Genomic DNA, 23033 nt, shown 5'->3' on the forward strand with positions numbered 1-23033 from the left:
TAATTTAAAATCTTAATTCAATTAAAATTAGTGCAAAAAGTAAATAAAAGAATTAATGAAATTACCACATGGATAAAATTCGACCTCCTCCGTCGTCCCAGTGTTGGGTTTATCCCATCATGATAAAAACACGCTCAAAGTATTTATTTATTGCTCAAAGGGTGTTTACAAGGATGAAAATGGAGATGAAATAATAAAACAGTGAATGTGCGACCCACAGAAAGCGTCCAAAATAAACGACACAGAAGAAGTGCTATTGTTACTGTAGCTCTAAGACCCACACCTACGACCCACGTCTGTGAGTCTATTTCACTGTTGAAAAACGACTGCTGATGCAGGTCCGTTCTTCGTGTTCTTCATATTCATCAGCAGCAGCAGCAGCAGAAACCGAGTTTGGGAAAACTCGAATTTTTTCTTCTCTGGCTCTCCTCAGCCCCCCAGACTCTCGACCCCCTCTCTAGTAGACCCAAAGAGCCTATTTATACCCAACAACAACTCCATATCTTGCCAATAACTCCAATATAATTCTTCATTATGCGGGCAGTGAAAAACAATATTTTCTGATTATTTTCTTACCAAACTTGGAATTTCTTGCGTAAACTTCCTCCCTCCACGCTCCAAATCGATTCTTCACGACCAAAAGTGATGCTCGAGCCATTCCACATCATCAGAACACGTCCATAACTCTCCATGACGCGTGATTATCATCCTCCAGTGCATGCTTGCCCTATTTTGAACTCGAGAATCAAAACACGTATTCCAGCCAAATTTGATCGAAATCACCACCCAAACTTTGTTCCTTATGCCAAATCTCATCTTTCTGCCAATTTTCAGCGATTGAATCGCACTCTAACCCATTCATTTTGACAATCAAAATTCTGCCAGTTGAAAACTTCATTTCCCGCCAAAAACACAAATTCAAATTGTTGAAGAAGGTGCCCCTTATCCAGAGTGTTGGGGTGCGAATATCAATTGGGGTGGAAATAGTAATTTTTCTGGGTTCCTCCGGGACATTTCTGGGACGCTTCCGGTGCATTTCTGGGGTGCCTGCGGTACATTTCTCCGGGGTGTAAAACACTGCTTTTTGAGCCCATTTCGCCGCAAGGGCTTATTTCTCTAAAATTTCCTACAAGAACACAAAATAACACAATAAGTACTTAATCGAGTCTAACAATACAGAACATCGAGAACAAAATAGACACATAAATGCGTCTATCAAATACCCCCAAACTTATTATTTGCTAGTCCTCGAGCAAATTTATTCTAGAAAGGAAAATCATTTGAACCCCTAGGTGGCCCTAGTGGCGGAGTCTTGTCTCCGGAGGGTTTACCAGAGGTGTACCCACAAAACCTTTATACTCCAGACCCTAGATATCTACAACGAATCTTGGAAGGCACTAAAGAATCTCCTTGGTTGGCATATTTATTGACTACAAGAGGAAGTACCCTGATGCGAAATTCCAATTGATGTACACGAGTTTGCACTCAGGCATACTAAAATTCATATATAAGTGAGAGAGCTCTACTCAGATAGTTGCACTATGGACATCATATTCGGAGTCAAACTAATCACATGGAAAGATTAAAATATGGATATAGAAAAACATAGATGGTTTTGATGTTTACTAAGTGAACGACGTTTCCAATATCTGTCTGAAGGCCTCCGCCAAAATGAACCTATCCTAATGGATTGAGATACTAGTCTGACTAATATCAACACACTGGCATATACAAGGGAACCAGTGGTCGATAACCTAACTCTAGGTCAACACAACTGGCATATACAAGGGTACCAGTGGTCGACTTTATTGAATTTATTCCTTTTGGCCAAATGGTCTGGTCTCAATTTTTTTTTTATTTTTTTTCAACTTTTTGGTAACTACCATTTTTTTCATGGTATCTCAATCACTCTAATTCACCCTAGCATTGGTAACAACTTGAATCGTGGGCCCCACCTATCACTTAGAGAAACATAGTTTAAAAACAAAATAAAAATAGAAGTGAAAAGGACTCAACGAGATATGGTGCAACTATCATGTTATTTCTACCACCTGAGCTCTGTGCTTTTATGAATAGACTCTATAGATATTTCCATCTAATCAGATTGGTTCCTCAACTCCTATAACCATGATGCTTCCATCCACTTAGATTGGTTAGTGCCATCCTAAATACGCATAAATTTCTAGGCTCTGGAGTTTATTTATTGCAACTAAAAAGTTTCTGCCATACCCCCAAACTTAAATCTAACATTGTCCTCAATGTTCTAAAGATGAAACTAAAAGCATGAACAAGGAGAAACTGTTACCATTTGAAGTGGAAGAGTTAAGGAAAGATATTACCGTGTTGCATGAGCATGGGATACCTCCCAAGAAGTGTTAATTTCAAAGTCTTCATCCAGACTTAGGAAAGGATTAGTCAACTCGAACCATAAAATAACAGTCGAAATAATTGTGGGTCTTCAAAACTAAATAGAGCTGACCAAAGGAAACTGCAATGAACCAAGAAAGTGAACAAGACTAGCATGCCCTTACTTAGTTTCCTGATTAAGAAATTTATATCTAATTGTGGTTCAGGTTCAGGTTCTATGAAAGGGTCTAAATAGAAAATTTTCATTGGCTGCGTTTCTTCATAGGTGGGATCCGAATCATTAGGTCCTAGAGTCTGGAAAAACTCAAATATGATCTTAGAAGCGCACAATAATAACCTAAATAACTGAGGATCCTCTAAGTCAAAAATATTTGACTTACACAGCTGACCACAATGAAAGAGGTGGTCTTCCTTAAGAAAATGTGTCGACCCTAATATCCTAAAGTGATTAGGTTTAGTCTCAAAACTTAATAACCGACACATCTTAAAACCAAAAGTTCCCACAATTGGTTGAAAAGTTTTTGGTGGGAAAACAAAATCAATCTTGGTATCATAGCCTGGGTTAACCACATCAACCAGAGGATGGGTTTCTAACAACTGAGCTTCTTTCTGGACATCATTAGGTTCGGGAAAACGTGTATGAAGATAATCTTGTAAGATGGTTGAGGCAAAAATGTCAAGTCCTACAGGAGGGTACTTTCTAAGAGTTAAAGCACACGGAGAATGATAATCACCCCCAAACTTAGAGTTTTCTGTGTCTCTAGAAAGACTAGTCACAACTTCCCTAATTTCTAGGTCATCAGATTCCTGGAAATGGTCAATTGATTCTTCTAAGTCAGGTTCATCCTCACTCATCTCTACGAGTTCATCTTCTTCGTCTAAGACTATTGTTTCTAAATCGCTAGACTCTAAAACATTATTCTCAGAATGAACTCGTTCCTCTAAATCATTATCGGCTTTGTAAACAGGAAATACTACATCGTCTAAAAAGAGGGTATCTTAGTCAAATCCTCATCCTTTTGAATAGGTGAATAATTATTAAAATTATTTGGATTTGAACTAGAAATAATATTATCATTTTAAAGCTCAATTGGAGTAACCATTTCCTGATCACTATTCCTACATAAGTATGATTCTCCATCAACACTATCCTCATCATAATAAAATGAAAAAGATCGAACCTCATCAAAACAAGTAGTGTTACCAATTCTAACCTCGTCATCTTGATTATGAAAATAACTATCCTCATTTTTAAGGGTATTATTGGAAACACTATATTGGAAAGTAAGATTATTTTGAGCAAGTCTTTCGTTCGTCTCAGCCATCAGCTTGAGGGATTTATCTATAGAAAGTTCACTCATTATTGTAGTTCTTTCGTCTATAATTACACTATTCATCTCAGCTAACTTACGCGTCGACTCAGCTAACTCCCTGAGGGACTCTTCTAAAGGAGGAATAGGAACAGAGGGATCATAAAAAGGACTACTTTTTAGTAGTTTGATTGTATCCTCTAGAGACGAAGAACTAGTACTATAATCTTCTTGCTCGTAAGACTGATGCATGTATGGATAATAATTGGGCTCACCAGGGTATGACCCATATCCTTCCAAAGGATGGCGTTCCCAACCACTATTCCCAACATGGTCATAAAAAGGATGATGTCCATATTCAAATTCAGGACGATAATCATTGTATTGGCTTTTATCATACCAGTTCGACATTCTTAATTGTAAGGGAATTCTACACAATCACAAACAAGGCTGACTCGACCAAATCAAACCTATAAAATATAGCAAACAACAAGTATGATGGCTCCACTTAGATTGTTTCTAGACTTGCTTCTATCTATCGAAGGGGAATTCGTTACAATTTAAGCAAACCCCTCTGGAATCAATCCGAGTCAAAGTAAGTTGAATTGAGGCGAGGGAAGCTCAGTGGGGCTTTGATACCCAAGGCCTTACCGCTATCACAAGACGGCGGCGCAGTCACGCATTCAACTCACAGAAACCATCATGAACTTCGAGGTGTGCTTAAGAAAGTAACCAATATCCTTCGGAAAATTTTCCTGGTAAGCGCATTACCCTGTCGGTCTCGTTCTAGTCAAGTTTTAAGCTTGGGTTCGCGTTAGGTTTCGTTTTCCTAAGGCGGGCAAGAAGGGAGCGGTGGTGAAATCCGAACCCTTATCTTGTATTGGCCAGGCCTTTCCCTTTACTAGGAATTTAAAAACAGTCCAAATTCTTCCTCAATCAATGAATCACCTTAAGGAATACAGTAACTCGCTTACAGGAGATTCGCGAGTGTTTCGATGGACTTACCTCCCGTACCAGACGGGGGATGAACCGTTTAAGTCGACTCGGGACACGACTCCTATGTCATGTACGAACCCGAGGGGCCGAGACGATATAGTAATCGTCGTCCTTCCCTGCACACAGTTTATATAAAAATTTTTTTTTTTAATAATAATACCCTTCCGTAGGGTTAAAAAAAGAATAAAGTCCAATTGTACAGAATAAAGTCCAAATAAAAAGTCCAAAAATTACAAAAACTATGAAAAATAAAGCCTATTTACAAATCCTAAAAAAAATTATGTCTTTTTTTTTCTTCTCTTTTAGCTTTTAGCTTTTAGCTTTAAGATTTTTGTTCCCAAGTCCTTAGTATTCCACTTCGAACCTATAAATCAAAGACACAAAAAGAAACGTAAAAAAGAACAAATAATAGTAAAAAAATAATAAAAACCTAAAAATTCTACCTAAGCACAAATCCCCGGCAGCGGCGCCAAAATGATTAATAATTTTTCGTGGGATGTAGTAATTAGGATTCGTTTCAGACTTCTGAAGGAAATGGAATTTTTAGATTTAATAAATATATACAAAAAATATTAACAATATGGGCAAGAGTACTGGGACTAAAGATTCGGCCGTTTTTTTTTTCTTCAAATGGTTCAGAAATTAATTCTAGCAATTATAGTTCAAAAACAAAACAAATATTAACTCTAGTTTATTGCCAAGATAGATTTTATAAAATATTACTTGTATTTCTTAAGCATGGCATATCAAAAATCCCTAGGACTAAGCATACTCCATCAAATGAAATCACAAGTAATTAATTTAAAATCTTAATTCAATTAAAATTAGTGCAAAAATTAAATAAAAGAATTAATGAAATTACCACATGGATGAAATTCGACCTCCTCCGTCGTCCCAGTGTTGGGTTTAGCTCATCATGATAAAAACACGCTCAAAGTATTTATTTATTGCTCAAAGGGTGTTTACAAGGATGAAAATGGAGATGAAATAATAAAACAGTGAATGTGCGACCCACAGAAAGCGTCCAAAATAAACGACACAGAAGAAGTGCTATTGTTACTGTAGCTCTAAGACCCACACCTACGACCCACGTCTGTGAGTCTATTTCACTGTTGAAAAACGACTGCTGGTGCAGGTCCGTTCTTCGTGTTCTTCATATTCATCATCATCAGCAGCAGCAGAAACCGAGTTTGGGAAAACTCGAATTTCTTCTTCTCTGGCTCTCCTCAGCCCCCCAGACTCTCGACCCCCTCTCTAGTAGACCCAAAGAGACTATTTATACCCAACAACAGCTCCAAATCTCGCCAATAACTCCAATATAATTCTTCATTATGCGGGCAGTGAATAACAATATTTTCCGAATATTTTCTTACCAAACTTGGAATTTCTTGCGTAAAATTCCTCCCTCCACGCTCCAAATCGATTCTTCACGACCCAAAGTGATGCTCGAGCCATTCCACATCATCAGAACACGTCCATAACTCTCCATGACACGTGATTATCATCCTCCAGTGCATGCTTGCCCTGTTTTGAACTCGAGAATGAAAACACGTATTCCAGCCAAATTTGATCGAAACCACCACCCAAACTTTGTTCCTTATGCCAAATCACATCTTTCTGCCAATTTTCAGCGATTGAATCGCAATCTAACCCATTCATTTTGACAATCAAAATTCTGCCAGTTGAAAACTTCATTTCCTGCCAAAAACACAAATTCAAATTGTTGAAGAAGGTGCCCCTTATCCAGAGTGTTGGGGTGCGAATATCAATTGGGGTGGAAATAGTAATTTTTCTGGGTTCCTCCGGGACATTTCTGGGACGCTTCCGGTGCATTTCTGGGGTGCCTACGGTACATTTCTCCGGGGTGTAAAACACTGCTTTTTGAGCCCATTTCGCCGCAAGGGCTTATTTCTCTAAAATTTCCTACAAGAACACAAAATAACACAATAAGTACTTAATCGAGTCTAAAATACAGAACATTGAGAACAAAATAGACACATAAATGCGTCTATCAAGGGGTTTAAAGACTTAGTGCATACGCTAAATGCATTCGAGAGACCAGCGATAGTGGTATAGTTAGGATTTCATAATTTCTGTTTCACTTGAGGACAAGTAAAATTCAGGTTTGGGGGTATTTGATGAGTGCCAAATAGTGCATATTCCTACACCTTTTTATTGGCATTTAACTCATCTTTTGCACTTTAAAATCATATATTATCCCAAATTCTGTATTTTTACTGTTCTCAAGAATAAATACTTGTACTAATTAATTTTGTGTTTTTAGGTGCTAAATAAAGATTGGATGAATCGAGGGGCCAAAAGAGCAAAGAAATGGTGACAATGGAAGAGAGATAACAAAGGCTCCCGCTGGAAAGCAATGAAGAATATCTTATGTGAAGAATATTTTATGCACCTTATCAGCAAGTGAATATTATCTTTTGCACCTCATCCTCAAGTGAAGAATGTAGTTTGCAAGACTCAAAGACTAGGTGTGGGATTGAGATATTAGCTTTGAAGAATGTTTGGGCCTAGAAGAAGATCTTTCAAGAGATAAAACCTAAGATCATATACCCAAACCCGTTTCCAATCTGAGCCGTCAGATCCGAGTCAGATGCTCAACATCCAAGGCATCTCCACATTGCACATGAACGATTGATACTCCCGCCTAACACCCAAACTCCTACTTTTCTTCTCCAAATCAAACAGAAAGCCAAACACCTCTTTCGTACTTTCATCCTCTCTATACCCTGCAAAACCATCAGTTCATCAATCTCTCCATCAATCCATTCCATCCCCGACAAATCTCTGATCTATAGCCATCAATCAACCTCCTAGTCTCTTTCTATCTCTATTATAGCATCTTCCCAAAAACAGTAACCCTAGAAGCTATGATTGAGAGAGACAGAGCTAGGGTTAGCCTCAATAGCTAAAAGCGACCATCAACTCAAGAGTTGCAGGCAGAATTGCAGAGGGGGTTTGTCGAGAAAATACAAATTGAGTGAGTGGTGGTTCTTTAATTTATCAATTCTAGTATTTTGAGAAGAAATTTGGTATAAATAGGGGTCTCTGTGAATTATGTAATCATCCAATTTCAGTTGAACCAACTAGTTATCTTAATTAATTTGTGTTTTAATCATCTTCACCATGTTCTAAATTTACCTGCTAGGGTTTAGATGAAGCCCTAGTTTGCTACTTGTTATTCATGTTAATGGAAGTAACCTTGTTGTGTTTAATTATCTTAGAATAAAATTCAATCTTAGGACTTCAATACTTTACTTTCACAGTGTATGCCATGTATCCATTGTAGTTAGAATAATATACTGTGTTGAAGAACTACAACTCATGCTTAATCCAAAATATTGATCTTTTGATTAGCTGTGCCTTGAAAAGACAGTTAATGCTTTGGAGAAATACCTTAATTGTGATTGAATCATTCATATCAAAGTGACCTTAGATATACAGAGGATTGACATCCCTTTTGTTATCAGTTTTAAGTACAAGGTTAGTGTTATGAGCAGAATAACTAGTGTAAGTTAGTGGTGGACTCATAGGTCCTAGTACCCTCCTCATCATTTGTTTTACAATATCTTGCTTTACACTCTACTTTGTTATTTCAGTTACTTGAAAATCATCTAGTCGTGTCGGCAAAACCCCTTGTTGTTACTCTCATTCTGAATCAGTATAGTAAGACCATAAGCTTCACGTTACACCCACCAAGTCCTTGTGGATCGACTCGTACTTACCCTGTTTTACAAGCTCGACACTGTATACTTGCAGTTAGCACATTGTAGGCTTGTTTAAAGTCCTACCAAGGAACAATTGGGGGATACTCTCACAAATTGGGGATACTAAAGAAAAGAAAAACATTATGAAGTAATTTAAGAGTTCATTATCCAAATAACACTGTCGGTATTGGAGTCATCACCAGAGCAACACCGACTATAACAGTCGGTATTGCATTCAACCTACAACTTCAACAAACCAATACCGACAACAAAATACCCAGAAGAACATTGGTTTATTCTCACTGTAATAAGAAAAAAAACGAGAGATTTAGCTCCTAATGATTCATGATTTTTGCATGTTTGATTTGTTGTTGCATAATTGGTCCGAGTAGTCTCGTGTAGGGTCGTACATTTTATCTTCTTGTGATTTTCAATCTGTCCTAATGTTCTCCACCGATGAATATGAACAGTTGAGTAGACTAATAATTAAAGTCCCCTCGTTAGTTTAATCAATCGTTGGTTTAAATGTTTATCAGAAATATGAAGAAATTTTTTGTCTTTTTTCTATCAATTTTTGATCTGTTTTATTGGACGTTGGTATAGTCTTTGTTTTCGAAGGAACGGAGGATTGAAGTGATGATTGTTGCACGGTACATATGAGATTCATCTTTGATTAATTTAAACAAAATTTAATCTTTCGCTCCTATCGGGGGTTTTGCATACTCCTAACTCTTAATCAGCAGAACCAATGGGAATTATTGGGTGATATGATGGAAAATAATTTATTTGGTGCACAAGTAGGGGGTACCAAATTAAAATTGTCCCCTTAGCCAAAATCTAACTTCATATAACCGTGAGTATCCCCAATTTGTGAGAGTGTTCTCCAATTGTGCCTTCATTATATACTTATCCTTTAATTGATAATAGTTATCTATTTTAGTCTTAGTCGGTTGTTTTGGTTGGTGGTCAACCGCTAATCATATCCAACACTCCCCCTTGGGTGATCACAGATTAAAATATTGCCTCATTAAAGCTTTGACGGTAAGATCCAAGCAAAGAGTATAATTACTTTTGTTGCCTCGTTAAAACCTTGCCACAAAAATCCAATAGCACAAAAATCGGTTGAAGGAAAAAGAGTACAAAACTATCAGCGTTAAAACGGTGTTGATCGCCACAAATTTTCTCCCTTTCGCTAAAATTGTGCATGGAAAACCGGTTATAACAAATCCCGAACGCTCGAAGCTCAAAAATGAGATTGTTCATCACCGCAGATTTTCTCTTTTGTTAAAATTGCATCAGGAAAACTACTTGGAAAAGCCTGAGTTTGGAGCGAGTTTGGTCACTACCATTAAATACTTCCTCCGTCAAATTGTGTTAGGAAAACCTCTTGGGACAAAACCTGAACGCATGCGTCAGGAAAACCACTTGGGACAAAATCTGAACGCCAAAATCTCAAAATAATGTCGACGTCGATTAAATGTTGCCTCGCTAAAACCTCGTCTGGAAAACCACATGGGACAAAACCATACAAAGGAAAAGAGTATAACGGACATCGCATGTTAATGGTGATGGACACGCATATGCAGCCTCGTTAAAACCTTGGCAAGGAAAACCCAACATGACAGCGCGTTCATGCCCGGCGAATGTTATACAAGTTGACCCCCTATCTTAAAGCGGTTGGTGGTGCAAACATTATGCAATTATGAAAATTGCTTTACTGGTTGCAGTTTATGGAGGATTGACTGCCAGATCTCTACGTCGAGGGTACACCGATACTGTACACCGAGCATTTAGATCATCCATATATTGCACAATAGTTTTTCGCTTTAACTTCAGGCATAGCCGTGAAAGGCCTTTTGTAAACTCATATTTACCGTGGAATCAATTTTAGCTTTTAAAAATGTAACCTGCAATATAAAAGTTGAGACCACAAGATAATGCATGCATTATATTTGTATATGGTACTTCTGGACCATAAACAAATTATTTCCACGTACATATCAGACAGATCGATCACTTCCACTTTCAGAGATCACATAATAATAATGTTGATATAATAACACAATAAGTATCACAGGTATTACAAATTGGATACTCTAACAGTCTATACGAACAAGTTTTATACTAGCATGTCTTTCGAACTTCAGACTGAGAAATATTCGATTTTACTGAGATCTCATAATTTAGTTCAAGCGTGGATTTTAGCGTTACTAAGGACATTTTAAACAAGCCAAAGATGATATCATTAATTTACCTGGATCTTAACCTTGTACCAAGAACATGAAACATACACAAGGATTGTTCACAAAATTTTCTTCTTCGAAATGGTGATTATGACTTAATTTCAAGCCTGACGTAACTCACAAGGTCAGGAGGCTGCCTCCTTCAAGGATTCAAATACCATCACCAAAAACTAGTCATAACAATATGCAACATGAGTCCTTTAGGGACTACCGTGCATCAACATTAGGCGAATATTTTAGTTTTACAGAACCAATCCAGGGGTTCAGCTTAAGTCCTTAAATCGCACTTAGAGAGACTACATTATTTTCTTTGATCTTTATCTCAAACATCAACCTGTAACATTCAGGCCTCATAATTCTCACTGTAATAAGAAAAAAAACGAGAGATTTAGCTCCTAATGATTCATGATTTTTGCATGTTTGATTTGTTGTTGCATAATTGGTCCGAGTAGTCTCGTGTAGGGTCGTACATTTTATCTTCTTGTGATTTTCAATCTGTCCTAATGTTCTCCACCGATGAATATGAACAGTTGAGTAAACTAATAATTAAAGTCCCCTCGTTAGTTTAATCAATCGTTGGTTTAAATGTTTATCAGAAATATGAAGAAATTTTTTGTCTTTTTTCTATCAATTTTTGATCTGTTTTATTGGACGTTGGTATAGTCTTTGTTTTCGAAGGAACGGAGGATTGAAGTGATGATTGTTGCACGGTACATATGAGATTCATCTTTGATTAATTTAAACAAAATTTAATCTTTCGCTCCTATCGGGGGTTTTGCATACTCCTAACTCTTAATCAGCAGAACCAATGGGAATTATTGGGTGATATGATGGAAAATAATTTATTTGGTGCACAAGTAGGGGATACCAAATTAAAATTGTCCCCTTAGCCAAAATCTAACTTCATATAACCGTGAGTATCCCCAATTTGTGAGAGTGTTCTCCAATTATGCCTTCATTATATACTTATCCTTTAATTGATAATAGTTATCTATTTTAGTCTTAGTCGGTTGTTTTGGTTGGTGGTCAACCGCTAATCATATCCAACACTCCCCCTTGGGTGATCACAGATTAAAATATTGCCTCATTAAAGCTTTGACGGTAAGATCCAAGCAAAGAGTATAATTACTTTTGTTGCCTCGTTAAAACCTTGCCACAAAAATCCAATAGCACAAAAATCGGTTGAAGGAAAAAGAGTACAAAACTATCAGCGTTAAAACGGTGTTGATCGCCACAAATTTTCTCCCTTTCGCTAAAATTGTGCATGGAAAACCGGTTATAACAAATCCCGAACGCTCGAAGCTCAAAAATGAGATTGTTCATCACCGCAGATTTTCTCTTTTGTTAAAATTGCATCAGGAAAACTACTTGGAAAAGCCTGAGTTTGGAGCGAGTTTGGTCACTACCATTAAATACTTCCTCCGTCAAATTGTGTTAGGAAAACCTCTTGGGAAAAAACCTGAACGCATGCGTCAGGAAAACCACTTGGGACAAAATCTGAACGCCAAAATCTCAAAATAATGTCGACGTCGATTAAATGTTGCCTCGCTAAAACCTCGTCTGGAAAACCACATGGGACAAAACCATACAAAGGAAAAGAGTATAACGGACATCGCATGTTAATGGTGATGGACACGCATATGCAGCCTCGTTAAAACCTTGGCAAAGAAAACCCAACATGACAGCGCGTTCATGCCCGGCGAATGTTATGCAAGTTTACCCCCTATCTTAAAGCGGTTGGTGGTGCAAACATTATGCAATTATGAAAATTGCTTTACTGGTTGCAGTTTATGGAGGATTGACTGCCAGATCTCTACGTCGAGGGTACACCGATACTGTACACCGAGCATTTAGATCATCCATATATTGCACAATAGTTTTTCGCTTTAACTTCAGGCATAGCCGTGAAAGGCATTTTGTTAACTCATATTTACCGTGGAATCAATTTTAGCTTTTAAAAATGTAACCTGCAATATAAAAGTTGAGACCACAAGATAATGCATGCATTATATTTGTATATGGTACTTCTGGACCATAAACAAATTATTTCCACGTACATATCAGACAGATCGATCACTTCCACTTTCAGAGATCACATAATAATAATGTTGATATAATAACACAATAAGTATCACAGGTATTACAAATTGGATACTCTAACAGTCTATACGAACAAGTTTTATACTAGCATGTCTTTCGAACTTCAGACTGAGAAATATTCGATTTTACTGAGATCTCATAATTTAGTTCAAGCGTGGATTTTAGCGTTACTAAGGACATTTTAAACAAGCCAAAGATGATATCATTAATTTACCTGGATCTTAACCTTGTACCAAGAACATGAAACATACACAAGGATTGTTCACAAAATTTTCTTCTTCGAAATGGTGATTATGACTTAATTTCAAGCCTGACGTAACTCACAAGGTCAGGAGGCTGCCTCCTTCAAGGATTCAAATACCATCACCAAAAACTAGTCATAACAATATGCAACATGAGTCCTTTAGGGACTACCGTGCATCAACATTAGGCGAATATTTTAGTTTTACAGAACCAATCCAGGGGTTCAGCTTAAGTCCTTAAATCGCACTTAGAGAGACTACATTATTTTCTTTGATCTTTATCTCAAACATCAACCTGTAACATTCAGGCCTCATAATTCTACAGTGTGAGTCGGATTCGAACTTTTGCAATTTTTCGAGAGATTCCAGTCTTTATCATAGTTTGAGGGGATTGAATCACATGCCTACCAATCACAATGTCGATGTTCTTTTGTAGAGGGATACATAACCACCATCGTAAATAATCGACAATCATAGATCTCACATATTTCTCTAGTGCATGTGTTAGAGCACTGCTCGGCCTAACTCGCAAGCGTTGCTATCTTAAGCTTGTTCTCAAGTTTAATTTCCAAAACTATAAGTATTGATTTCTAGTCTACTTATAACTAAGTCTCGGATTAGGATAGAAAATGTAGCTCAGCTTTATACTTCACGACGTTCATCGATTGAAGACGAAGAACTACTAAGGGGATCTTGTGGAACTTCATCAACAAAAGGTATGTGGAGACTTGAACTCATATATCACTCAAAAGTCTATCTACTCGATCTCATATTTGAGACAAAAGTCGTATATCTATATAGACTTCAATTATACACATTTGATATTTCGAGCTGAGTTTAACTCGCTTACATATTTCTCGAAATATGTGTTGGTAAGCTTTCGCTTTAACCAAGTTCATCTTATATTCTTGACGAAAGTCAAAATATGATCATGTGAAAACCTCCTGGTAACATCTTACATGATTTATGTGAGACAGTCATTTGATGTAGACTCAGAATGTTTCTTATTGATCATTTGATCAATTGAAAATTGCTTTGAAGCTAATAGTTTGTGTGAGACAGCTATTGTCGTCTTCCAAGAATGTTTCAATGGTTGAAATGAGAGTTTAGAACAATTGGATTTAAGCATATTATGCGTACTTGCATATATGTAATTCAAGACCGGGAACCATGGTATGCATACCCGTATGCGTACTAGTTGGTTTAGTGAAGTCCGGGAACCTTGTACGCATACCAGTAGGTGTACTGGCGTGAGGTTCAGGTCCGGGAATTTCTGCTGAGTTTGGAAGGTATGCGTACCAGTTCGCGTACTGGCGAAACCCAAACTTAGTCCAGACACTTAGGTACGCGTACCCGTTTGCATACCTAGTGGATAATTTTCTAAAATCGGTTTGTTCATGAACTAATATATTTATATAATAAGGAATGCAATCTTTTGCAAACCGTGCTATAATGTTCATGAATTGATTCGAGTGAATCAAAACCGATTTTGCTTCAATTGTGTCTTGTATACTTCTATGAGAATATAAACAATTGAACAACTCTAGAACTAGTTTCATTTGAGTCATTTGAGCTAGTTATGGTTAAGATGAATAAGGTTCATATGAAAGTGTTCATATGGCTAACTTCGGTTAACTATTGTTGATCCTACAAGGTGCACACGTTTAGGTAAGGATACTCATATATAAATGAAGTCACTTTTCATTTGTGTAACAAGCTAAGTTCGATCTAACGGTTGAAAGATATTAGCTTGAGTCTAATCAGGTTTTCATCTAACGGTGAATATTGAATGCTTTGTTACCAAGATAACATTGTATGCAAACCCTGATTTGAAGACTATATAAAGGAGAACTCTAGCAACTGGGAAACCTAATCCCCACACCTCATGTGTGATACTAGTTGCGACTAGAGTCGATTCTCCTTTAACCTTAGGTTTTTCACGAAACCCTGTAGGTTAACGACTTAAAGACTTCATTGGGATTGTGAAGCCAGACCCAACTATTTTTTTTGTAGTTGTGTGTTATGATCTTGATTTTTCTACCGTGATTGAGTACTATCTTCTCTAAGATTTGCTCTAGATTTAATCTCCGATAGGCAAGATAAAAAGTAGTCACAAACATCTTCGTCTCATCGTTTGTGATTCCATAATATCTTGTTTCGCTACCATACGATTAAGATTATTATGAGGTGATTGATATTTCTAGGCCGTTCTTCGGGAATATAAGTCTGGTATATCAATTGGTTCCTGTTCACCTTGATTTATCAAAAGATGGAACAAAACTAATAGGTTTATTTGTGGGAGACAGATTTATCTAATCCTATAGACTTTTCTGTGTGAGACAGATTGGTTTGTCAAGTCTTCGACTTTGGGTCGTAGCAACTCTTAATTGTGGGTGAGATCATCTAAGGGAATCAAGTGCATAAATTCCTGCTAGGATTCAGAGACGTAAGGAGCGCAACTGGATCTTGATCAGTGTGAGATTGGTTAGGGCTCAACTACGTTCCAGTCCGAAATTAACTTGGAGTAGGCTAGTGTCTGTAGCAGCTTAATACAGTGTGTGTTCAATCTGGACTAGGTCCCGGGGTTTTTCTGCATTTGTGGTTTTCTCGTTAATAAAACTTCTGGTGTCTGTGTTATTTCTTTTCCGCATTATATTTTGTTATATAATTGAAATATCACAGGTTGTGCGTTGAATCGATCAATTGGTAAATCCAACCTTTGGTTTTTGATTGAAATTGATTGATCCTTGAACACTGGTCTTTGGTACCGTTCAAGTGATTTCTCTTTTATTCAATTGGGCTCGCAGATTTCTATTTGCTTGAGTTGGTATTGAATCGAGAAATTGAGATATAACTCTTTGATATACTTTTTATTAAGATTGAGTCTGACTGTCTAGTTGATTCTCTTAAAAGTATATTGGAGTTAGTCCATACAGATTGCTAAGAGAAATATTGGGTGAGGTTGTTAGACCCCCACTTTTTCATGATTTTCTAAAATCGGTTTTCTCATGAACTAATACATTTATATAATAAGGAATGCAATCTTTTGCAAACCGTGGATATAATGTTCATGAATTGATTTGAGTGAATCAAAATCGATTTTGCTTCAACTGTGTCTTGTATACTTCTATGATAATATAAACAAATGAATAACTCCAGAACTAGTTTCATCTGAGTCATTTGAACTAGTTATGGTTAAGATGAATAAGGTTGATATGAAAGTGTTCATACGGCTAACTTCGGTTAACTATTGTTGAGCTAACAAGGTGCACACGTTTAGGTACGATTACTCATATCTAAATAAAGTCACTTTTGATTCGTGTGTAACAAGCTAAATTCGATCTAACGGTTGAAAGATATTAGCCTGAGTCGAATCAGGTTTTCATCTGACGGTGAATATTGAATGCTTTGTTACCAAGGTAACATTGATTGCAAACCCTGATTTGAAGACTATATAAAGGAGAACTTTAGCAACTGGGAAACCTAATCCCCACACCTTATGTGTGATACTAGTTGCGACTAGAGTCGATTCTCCTTTAACCTTAGGTTTTTCACGAAACCCTGTTGTTTGAGGGTGAAAACGATTTCTGCTGATTTTGGTAATTTCGGGTGTGTGTGTGAGAAACGAGTTTAAACCCTATACAATGTACTGCAAGGAAGTACTTTATATTCGAGAGATCAATCTGTACAAATACGGCCTAAACCAAGAAATGGTCATTCCAGACTTGCTTCGGTCACAAAGTGAAGGAGAAGGGTTGGTTTTGGGGAGGGAAGAGAAGAGAGTGTTGAGACCAGAATAGTTGATGTCTCGAGTGTTTTCATGGAAAACATGTAGCACGTGGTTTTCTCTGGCAAATTGAGCTTGGGAGACTTGCCGGCTCGGTGGTGACCTTCGACGGTCGAGATTTTGCATCTTAAGAGGAAAGGTAGCCGTTGGTTATTGCAACCCTTCGTTTGGTAGCCGCATAGGGAAGGCCGGCATGGTATGGCGCGGCAAGGTGGTTGGCATGCCATTGGCACATGTGGCATGGCATGCCTTGGCGCGGTTTGGCGTGGCCAAAACTAGGGTTTTGGGCCAAAGGTTACCATGCGTTGTTTGGCGACCTTGGACGGCTAGGATTTGCATCTAGGATTGAAGGGTGGCCGTTGATCGTCGCACGCCTTCGTTTTGGTAACTGCATAGGGAAGTCCGGCATGGTATGGCGCGACAAGGTGGTTGGCATGCCATTGGCACATGTGGCATGGCATGCCTTGGCGTGGTTTGGCATGGCCAAAACTAGGGTTTTGGGCTAAAGGTTACCATGCGTTGTTTGGCGACCTTGGGCGGCTAGGATTTGCATCTAGGATTGAAGGGTGGTCGTTGATCGTCGCACGCCTTCATTCTGGTAGCCGCATAGGGAAGGCCGGCATGATATGGCGCGACAAGGTGGTTGGCATGCCATTGGCACGTGTGGCATGGCATGCCTTGGCGCGGTTTGGCGTGGCCAAAACTAGGGTTTTGGGCCAAAGGTTACCATGCATTGTTTGGCGACCTTGGACGGCTAGGATTTGCATCTAGGATTGTAGGGTGGCCGTTGATCGTCGCATGCCTTCGTTTTGGTAGCCGCATAGGGAAGGCCCGCACGGTATGGCGCGACAAGGTGGTTGGCATGCCATTGGCACATGTGGAATGGCATGCCTTGGCGCGGTTTGGCGTGGCCAAAACTAGGATTTTGAGCCAAAGATTACCATGCGTTGTTTGGCGACCTTGGACGGCTAGGATTTGCATCTAGGATTGAAGGGTGGTTGTTGATCGTCGCACGCCTTCGTTTTGGTAGCCGCATAGGGAAGGCCGGCATGGTGGGGCTCAGGAAAATGGCGCGGATGGCTTGGCATAATGGGGCCAAGGGTTTTGCACGGACGGCTTGGCATGGTGAGGTCAAGGCAAGGTGTGGTTGGCTTGGCATGGTGGGGCCAATGCAAGGAGCGGTTGGCTTGGCATGATGGGGCCAAGGATTTGGCATGTCATTGGCGCATGGTGCGGCTAGCATGGTTGGGGACAAGGCAAGGTGCGGTTGTCTTGGCATGGTGAGGCCAAGGGTTTGGCATGCCATTGGTGCATGGTGCGGCTAGCATGATTGGCAAGCCTTGCCACTGGTGCGGCTGGCATGGTTTGCCATCGGCACACTGGTGCGGCTGGCATGGTTGGCATGCCTTGGCGCGGAGATGTGGCTGGCATGGTTTGCCATTGGCACAGTGGTGCGGCTGGCATGGTCGGCATGCCTTGGCGCGGAGATGTGGCTGGCATGGTTTTCCATTGGCACAGTGGTGCGGCTGGCATGGTTGGCATGCCTTGGCGCGGAGATTTGGCTGGCATGGTTTGCCATTGGCACAGTGGTGCGGCTGGCATGGTCGACATGCTTGGTGCGGAGATGTGGCTAGCATGGTTTGCCATTGGCACAGTGGTGCGGCTGGCATGGTCGGCATGCCTTGGCGCGGAGATGTGGCTGGCACGGTTTTCCATTGGCACAGTGGTGCGGATGGCATGGTTGGCATGCCTTGGCGCGGTAGCATGAGAATTAGGGTTTGTCATAGATGATGTCAGTCGATGTTAAGGGTTCTGTCGTGGAACATGACCCATGTAAAAAAAAGGCACCCCAGTAATTCTTACGTAGGCATGCTGATAGATTCAATAAATGTGCTAATGGTCATAGTGACGTCATGTCTGATGTGCGGTTTTATGATTTTAACCCTAAGCTAAAAACCACCATCAACACCTGTAGATTAACGACTTAAAGTCTTCATTGGGATTGTGAAACCAGACCCAACTATTTTCTCTGCAGTTGCGTGTTCTGATCTTGCTTTTTCTATCGTGAGTGAGCACTATCTTCTCTAAGATTTGCTCGAGATTTAATCTCCGATAGGCAAGATAAAAAGTAGACACAAACATCTTCGTCTCATCGTTTGTGATTCCATAATATCTTGTTTCGCTACCATACGATTAAGATTATTGTGAGGTGATTGATATTTCTAGGACAAGAGGTAATATCACAAAACACGACTGTGTTCCTCAGCTCTGATCTAGAAGTGGTTTTTTCCACAACGACTTTGTCTCACATTCCTTGATTTCTTTAAAAATACAAACATTCCTTGATTTCTTTAAAAATACCATTGTTTTCAACAGTTGCATTACATTACTGGTGATCACAGTAGTTTATTTTGATTATATTCTATACAAAAAAACGGGATTTGATTCAGCTGAATCTTAAGCTGATTCAACTGAATCAAAAGTAAGATCAAAACTAAAATTAAAAAGAAAACCCAAATAAAGATTCATATTGAAGGATAGATTCAATGTACAAATTCAGTCACTTTTAATCACCCAAAATTTTAATCACCCAAAGTTTATAATATGAAAATTTCAGCACTAACAGCAACGCTAAACCTCAATAATAGTTCAAATATCTTCATACAATTTAGCACTCAACCCTCAAGACTGCGCATATAACACAAGAGAAATAATACTGAAGAAGGTACCCAAGGTAAATGTGAAATTGGATGAAGTTCACGTTTGCAGCTAACCACAATGACTCTATGTAGCTTGTCTTGCGGCAAGCTTTGACTATTATAGTTGTTGTTACAGTTCTCCAACAGCTACAACTCCTCTTATCCCATTCTGGTTCATTCTCCAATAACAATCAATCGAACTACTAGGCCACCTTTAACAGTTTTAAGCTGAGAGAAATTGATCTTGAAATTAACATGTGAAATGTCTGCAAGAGCCAGGGTTTGTTACCAACAAATACTCCGAGATATTTATTTGTAAGTTATGGCAAAATCGAACTCCAAGAATAAAGAGGGGTTTTTAGCAGAAACACAACTGAAAATAGAATTCAGTAATAATAAAAACTTCCTATAAAGTGTTTCAAGAACTTATTCACACTGGGGTTCCGTAGTTAAGAATTCAACATAAAGATACTCTAAATCCTAGCTATTTATGCTCCGACATCACTCGACAAAGTAGGAATTTGCAGTTTAGCACATTAATTTTAGAAAGTATACAGTATCATCTCAAACACTTGACAAGCTTCTTGTGCATTTTCCAAATTCATATGAAAAATTCTCAAACTACATGACATAATCCAAATGAACCAGTAATCAGTAAGACATAATGAGACAAAACAGCCTTATTTTCTAATTTGAAATTTGAATACACACATAAAACACAAGAACAATAGATATGAATACAAACATGTTAAGCACTTCACTGGGACATATAAATAAACTTTTAGAAGCCAGCAAACCTTCCCAGTTTTCCCCATACAATATGCTTCATAGAGCGTTTAAGCTCTTCCTTGCTACACTAGGATCCAAATATGTCATTCAGCTTCCTATTCTGCATAACAAAAGTATTTCATCATTAAGTATCTATACAACAGAGACAACAAGAAATTCACACTGAATGACAAAGTATTTCATTTAGATTTTGAAAATGCAAAGAAAAATGACTAACCCGATCTAATTTTTCACTTGAAACTTGTTCTCCCGATTTAATTTCCTTGGCCATTTCAACTTTTTGCTTCACCGATGTAGACTTGGGTTGTCCATCAACCTAATTGAAAAGATAAAGAAACCCAGTAATCATTATAAGTTTTTAAACTATGAAATTATGTGTAAATCAAAAGAAATCAACAATCGATTTTTATTTTGGCAAGACCCTCCATATTACTAAAATCAAAAAAATTAACTTGAATCGATTCAGATCTACCAGTTTTATTTCTTACTATAAAAGCTGCATTAACAAACACTAAGAAATCAAAATCCCTACAAAATTCCATATACAAAGAACAATCCCCAATTTCACATATATCCCTAATTTTTTTTACAATAATCGTCTCCAAATCATTATTTTTTTTATGAAAACCCTAGAATCTTACAATAAAATTAGATCTAACCAAATCCAAATTAAACAAGAGAAAACGAAGATGAAGAATCATACGCGAATCGGGGAGTTTTCTTGACGAGAAACAAACTGTTGTTGTTAACCTTGGGTTTATCAGAGAGTTTGAGTTTTATGGAGAAGAAAAGATGGAGAAAGGGGGTTGGGATAAGGAGCAAGGTTGAAGTGATTTCTTCTGAATTTTCCAGTTTCTGATTCCACGGAGGAGATGAAGAAGATGGAGAAGAGAGAGGCGCATCTAGAGATTCAGCTAGGTCAGAACTATAAGAAAAACAATAGTGTGAGAGATGGAATTTAAAAAGGTTTATAGAATTTTTTTTCTCTAACAGTAGTTTTACAAGAGCTCAGAGTTTTTACAAAAATAACCCTCTATAAAACCACTGTAACGAAAACACGTTTAATTTTTTTGCTTTTTTTTTCTGATAAAGCCACTGTGACTCCCAGAACTGTAAGTAATCACTGCCCAACAACAGTGGTTTTAAAAAAATCCAGGAAGTGGTTAAAAATCCATTTTTCACAAGGTTGTGCGTAAATTCAATCAATTGTGAATCCAACCTTTGGTTGTTGATTGAATTGATTGATACTTGGATATTGGTTTTTGATACCGTCCAAGTTGTTTCTTATATTAATCAGGCTCACAGATTTCTATTTGTTTGATTTGCTGATTACATTAAGAAACCGAGATATAACTCTTAGATATATTTCTTGATTGAGCTCGCTTTATTAGTTGGTACTCTCAGAATTATATTGGAGTTTTTCCATACAGATTGCTAAGCGAAATATTGGGTGTGGTTGTTAGACCCCCACTTTTTCAATTGGTATCAGAGCAGGCAAACACGTTTAAGACCTTATAAGTATGTGTTTGTAGCGATCTGACTATATGGACAGAGGTGCTATCTCTATAAACGTCCCCCCAGTCTTCGATGGCTCGAATTACTTGTGGTGGAAAACTGTTATGCGTGTCTTTCTTCAAGCGCGTGATTTTCAATCATGTGTTTTTGTTGTTAATGGCTATGATCCTCCAATGGTTACAGTAGAAAGTGTTTCTATTGCAAAGGATATTGGTAGATATGAACCTAACGAGATTCTCGCTGCAAAGCAAAATTCTGATGGTTTAAATGATATCTTACATGACATTACCCCAAATCTTCAGCACCATGTGACTACGTGCACTCGGTCTAAAGATGTGTGGGATATCTTAGAAACTGTATTCGAGGAGAATACCTCTGAAAAGGTAGCTAGGCTTCAAAACCTAATTTCTGACTGGGAAAACCTTCGTATGGCAGATGGAGAATCATTTGATGAGTTTAATCACAAAGTGTGTGAAATTGTCAATGCATCTTTTGCGTTGGGTGAGACTATTCCTGAAAAGGAAATTGTGGTGAAAATTCTCAGATCATTGCCATCTAAATACGATTCTAAGAAACATGCCATCGTTGAAGGAAATAACCTTGACCCTCTATCCAGAAATTCTCTGGTAGGAAAGCTGAAGATTTTTTATCTTGAACTTAGTAAAAGAGAAAAACTTCGGATGAGTTGCAATTCTGTTGCTACTTCTGATATAAGTTCTCTGTGTCCAAAAGTGATTGATCTGAAGCATGAGAATTGCTTTAATTCTACTTTTTCACTGTGTGTACAACAGTTAAAGAAAAATCTTAGGAAAAGAAAAAGAAGGTCTCGTAAAAAAATCTTCCTCAATTAATAAAATGGATAAGAAAGTTCACAAAAACTATGATGATGGAAATTTTCCATGTGCTACAAATGTGATCATCACATTTCTGGTATCCCTGATAAGGAAAAGAGTGAGAAAACTAAACGATGGATGACAACTCTTGACTACTGTCCTGGGGAAGAAGTCTGTGAAAGTTCTCTCACTTATTTTGCTGATAATCACCCTTGTTCTTCTGACAACTCTGATTATTCTATGATAAACAATCAAACTTCTCCAGAAGAAAAAGTCGATCTCTTGACCAAACATCTCTTCTTGATTAAGAGAGAATTTCAACTGGAAAAGGAAGTCTGGATTAAAAGGATTGAAAATCTGGAATGTCAACGAAAACATTAAGACAAGAAAATGCGATTTCACGCATTTGTGATGCTAAAAAGAAAGA

Source organism: Papaver somniferum, chromosome 3 (assembly GCF_003573695.1).
Source record: "Papaver somniferum cultivar HN1 chromosome 3, ASM357369v1, whole genome shotgun sequence".
Taxonomy (NCBI): domain Eukaryota; kingdom Viridiplantae; phylum Streptophyta; class Magnoliopsida; order Ranunculales; family Papaveraceae; genus Papaver; species Papaver somniferum.